Genomic DNA, 5,015 nt, shown 5'->3' on the forward strand with positions numbered 1-5,015 from the left:
GCCGCCGAGCCAACAAATAGTTCTGTCTCGTCGGGGTAATAACTTTTGTTAGCGTGAGCGAATATGCTTACTATTTTTGAACTTGTTTCTACAAGAACTATAGAGTACTTTTCTGACACAAACAAAAACACTTTGAAATACATCTCAGGGCCCCTTTAAGCTGTCCAAGCAACAGGGTCAGAAACACCGATCTTTCACCGAAAATGTGCATGCATGCAGGGCAACAAGAGTATTTTATGAAAGAAAATGAGCAGGTCAACTAGTGGAAAAGCTCTGGCAAGTTGATCGTCGTGTTGGTAGGTGGAAGGGGCAGAAAATTAAACACTTTCTAAAGGTACAGCAGACATGCCCGCGAAATTTCTTGAGGATACGTCAGACATACCCAGCTTTCTCGCTCAAAATTCCGACCTCTCAGGAACCTAGCAAAACCACTTCAAGAAAGTGATATTTGGCATAAAGCAAAAAGTCAACGTGAAGATGAAAACAGTAAAATAATTTTCCAAGATTCTGAATATTTTTTTCTGTAATTCGCTGTCAAATATTACTCCCCATGCATTTCTATGGTATAGTTTCCATGGCTCAGGAACCTAGTCGCGCAACGTGCGAGACTTGGAACTGTTCACAAAGCAAGTTCCCCCCAATATTAGCTGCGCAAAAAATTTAACATTTTGCTAAATAACTACAGAGTAATCACTGTTGAAAGGACTGCCATGACCAGGAAAGCTGCACACAAAATTTTTTAAACGTAGTTTGGAGCGCTAGCTTGAACTCGGATGGATCCAAATCTTCACAAGTTTTCCTTTAGTGTGTGCATGCCCGTGGATAGCGTTTTGTAATAGCTATACTTAATGTCCGCTTTAGAATTCATGTAGTGAGAGCAGTCAGTCTTGATTTTTACACAACTGCCCAAACCGCTATTGCTCACTGAAGCTCTAGGGCTGACGTAGCCATCGCAAGAATTGCGTCCAATCATCCTTTTTGTATTAATAACAGTGGCTCAGGATTGTCAGTGAATGGAAGCGGTTTGGCTAGTTGGGTAAAATCATGGCAGACAGCTCTTGCTTTGTATTGTGAAATGAGCTTAGGGTAGCAGCTTGGAGTTCCACCCGAATTAAACCAGAGTTAGTCCAATCATCAATAATAACAATGATTAATAATTTACAGGGACTCTGGGTAGTCAGTGAGGAGACACATTTTGGCAGTTTGAGTGAATATCAAGAAAAAAACTGCTCTTGCTGCATGTTGTGAAGCGGGCATGGGGTAGTGGTTTGGAATTCCGTTTGGACTGAGCTAGAGTTAGTCCAATCAATTTTACAGTTGAACCTCATTATATTGAACACTGATATAGCAAATTATCGGCTACAACGAACTAAATACAAACTTTAGTTGGTCACGCATCATTTCAGTGCCGGAAAGTGGAACTGCAAGAGCTGCACGCGGTATCGGCTGTAATGAAGAAAAACCTCCCGAGGCCCAAAACTGTAGAAGTATAAAAGGCCCTTTTGTGCGTGGCAACTGCAGAAACCTTTATCCTGTTCGGTGCTATGAAAAGCCACCGTACAAAGATCACGTCCTTCTTCAAATAAACAATAATGCAGGCCTGTTCTGTCAAATGATTACTGCCCTGTTGTAATTTCACGTTCTCATGTTTGGGCCTATTTAGTTTGAAATTCCACAAACAGACAGCTAAGGATTAACTCGTTTACAGTAAGTTCAAAGCCTAGAACAATGCGTTTGCGTCTTTGTAGCTGGGATTTTTTGCACTAGCCAGATTACCGATTCATTAGAGCCAAGTTTTACCTCTACCATTACAACGCCTTTCGGGTACAATAAACTAATTTACTGCCACGAAACTACTTTGCTATAATGAGGTTCAACTGTAATTATTAGTACTCAATTATAATTAGCAGTGATTATGGCTTGTCAGTGTGCCGAAAGGGCTTGTCCGGTTGAGTAAAAGCAAGAAAAGCTGCTCCCACCATGAGTTGCGTTTCCCCTAGACAGAACTTTACTGACAGCTGACGTTCTGTCTGGACAGAACTGTATGGAAAGCATCGAACTGTACAAGATGATCACGTGGCATTAGAACAATTATGACCAGCCCGGTGTCTCAAGTGGCTTAAAGCTCCTGGATCAGCTCGCTAAGGTGGCAAACAATTAGTGGTTGATAATCGAAGAGGTCAAGAGCAGTCCAGTGCGCCAACACTTCGATTTGCCGATACGCCCGCCATACCGCTAAGAAATTTTGCGGCTATGTCCGAGTACCTTTAGGTGCAGCAAAAATTAAAAGGAGTGATAATAAAGGACGTTAATCAGTACAAACAGCATTCAGTGTTGTACTCATGCGCATATTTGTGAATCAGCCCGCAGGTAGTTTTGAGAGGAGAGGGGAAGGGCGCTTGTCTAGGGTCCCATCCTGCAGAGCTATCAAAAAGTCTCTTTTTATGCAATGATCTACAGTTATAATACTGCCCTCTAATGATAAATATACAGGGTGTTGCAGAGAACAGTTTATGTGAAGGAAAGTTTGACATCCACCTAAATGCAGCCATACGGCTACAAAGGAAAGCTATACAGCTTTCTCAGAAACTTCGCAGTTGAAGAAAAATTCGTCCTGATCCAGGATTCGAACCCGGGACCACTGCTTAACCGGAGCAGTCGCTCTACCAACTGAGCTAACCAGGATTTTTTTTTGTTTATTACCTTTTGCACACACGTAATACAAGTCACGGATAAATTAAAAACCGCCTGCCAAACTTTGGCTGACGGAAGGACTTAAAATAAACATCAAAAGTACATAGCTCTTCCAAAACAGGAAGCCATTCAAGTTCGTGGTCCTGTAACTTGTACACTTCATACAACAACCTGACATTTTGAGCAAAATACTTGCTTACAGTGAGCGCATTGGGGTCCGCATGTCGCACAGCCATTCTGGACCTCCAAATGGCGTGCAAACCTAGCGCCATGATCAAATCATACGGGGCTTCATCTTCACGCTCAACCGGAAGGAACCGAATGCCATGCGCTGAAATGGGTAGGTCTTTCTTTAACGTTCTCTGTAAAACGTCCCAAAAAAATACGACGTCCCAGCACTCCACGAAAACATGTTCCACTGTTTCGGCTTTCGCACACAGCGTACAGATGTTTGACCAACCAATAACTGAGCTAACCAGGAGGCTAGTCGTTAGTAGCGCGAAAGCGAATTTATCAACAACTCTAAGTGAAGGACAGGGTTAATCGACCAGATTTAGGGGAAATCCCCAAGGTGGAGTAAGTTTCTGTGAAGGAAAGTTGGACATCCACCTAAATGCAGCCATACGACTACAAAGGAAAGCTATACAGCTTTCTCAGAAACTTAGCAGTTGAAGAAAAATTCGTCCTGGTCCAGGATTGGAACCCGGGACCACTGCTTAACCGGAGCACTCGCTCTACCAACTGAGCTAACCAGGAGGCTACTCGTTAGTAGCGCGAAAGCGAATTGATCAACAACTCTAAGTGAAGGACAGGGTTAATCGACCAGATTTAGGGGAAATCCCCAATGTGGAGTAAGTTTCTGTGAAGGAAAGTTTGACATCCACCTAAATGCAGCCATACGGCTACAAAGGAAAGCTATACAGCTTTCTCAGAAACTTCGCAGTTGAAGAAAAATTCGTCCTGGTCCAGGATTCGAACCCGGGACCACTGCTTAACCGGAGCAGTCGCTCTACCAACTGAGCTAACCAGGATTTTTTTTTGTTTATTACCTTTTGCACACACGTAATACAAGTCACGGATAAATTAAAAACCGCCTGCCAAACTTTGGCTGACGGAAGGACTTAAAATAAACATCAAAAGTACATAGCTCTTCCAAAACAGGAAGCCATTCAAGTTCGTGGTCCTGTAACTTGTACACTTCATACAACAACCTGACATTTTGAGCAAAATACTTGCTTACAGTGAGCGCATTGGGGTCCGCATGTCGCACAGCCATTCTGGACCTCCAAATGGCGTGCAAACCTAGCGCCATGATCAAATCATACGGGGCTTCATCTTCACGCTCAACCGGAAGGAACCGAATGCCATGCGCTGAAATGGGTAGGTCTTTCTTTAACGTTCTCTGTAAAACGTCCCAAAAAAATACGACGTCCCAGCACTCCACGAAAACATGTTCCACTGTTTCGGCTTTCGCACACAGCATACAGATGTTTGACCAACCAATAACTGAGCTAACCAGGAGGCTAGTCGTTAGTAGCGCGAAAGCGAATTGATCAACAACTCTAAGTGAAGGACAGGGTTAATCGACCAGATTTAGGGGAAATCCCCAAGGTGGAGTAAGTTTCTGTGAAGGAAAGTTTGACATCCACCTAAATGCAGCCATACGGCTACAAAGGAAAGCTATACAGCTTTCTCAGAAACTTCGCAGTTGAAGAAAAATTCGTCCTGGTCCAGGATTCGAACCCGGGACCACTGCTTAACCCGAGCAGTCGCTCTACCAACTGAGCTAACCAGGAGGCTAGTCGTTAGTAGCGCGAAAGCGAATTGATCAACAACTCTTTTTTTTTTCCCCTTTATTGCCTGTTAACCATACAGAACAAAACACTCACACAAACACACAAGACACCTCACCAAATCGTTGGTTATCTACTGTGTCTAGAATTTTTTTTAACATGCCAGAATATCAAGCACGCTTGTCCACTCTGGCGGGTCATGCTGGGCTTGATACACATCGCGTATGTAGCACACACTTTCAATGAAATTTTCCCTTACCGGGCGGGCATGAGTATCTGCATTGTCTACAGATTTTCTAGTTTTCCACAATGCGTGCAGGCTCAACAACATTATCATGTCGTACGGTATTCCTCCATCATTTACAACGGGCAAGTCGCGAATACCGTGTGGGCGGATGGGCAGTTCTTTTTTGAGGGTTCTTTTCAGCACATCCCAGTGAAACACAGCGTCCCAACAATTAATAAACACATGTTCTACAGTTTCTGGGGTTTTGCAAAGACGACAATCAGTGTCCCACGGTACAAACA

The 5,015-nt window shown here is 43.5% G+C and overlaps 1 non-coding gene across 1 annotated transcript; it reads right to left on the reverse strand.

Annotated features, from left to right (window-relative positions):
• Positions 1–4,416: 4,416 nt before the first annotated feature.
• Positions 4,417–4,490, reverse strand: Trnap-ggg (transfer RNA proline (anticodon GGG)). The gene has a single exon. It is a non-coding gene; the product is annotated as a tRNA-Pro (tRNA).
• Between the last annotated feature and the right edge of the window lie 525 nt (positions 4,491–5,015).

This window comes from Haemaphysalis longicornis, unplaced genomic scaffold (genome assembly GCF_048455015.1).
Source record: "Haemaphysalis longicornis isolate Haplotype H1 unplaced genomic scaffold, Haemaphysalis longicornis Haplotype H1 scaffold_2, whole genome shotgun sequence".
NCBI classification, from domain to species: domain Eukaryota; kingdom Metazoa; phylum Arthropoda; class Arachnida; order Ixodida; family Ixodidae; genus Haemaphysalis; species Haemaphysalis longicornis.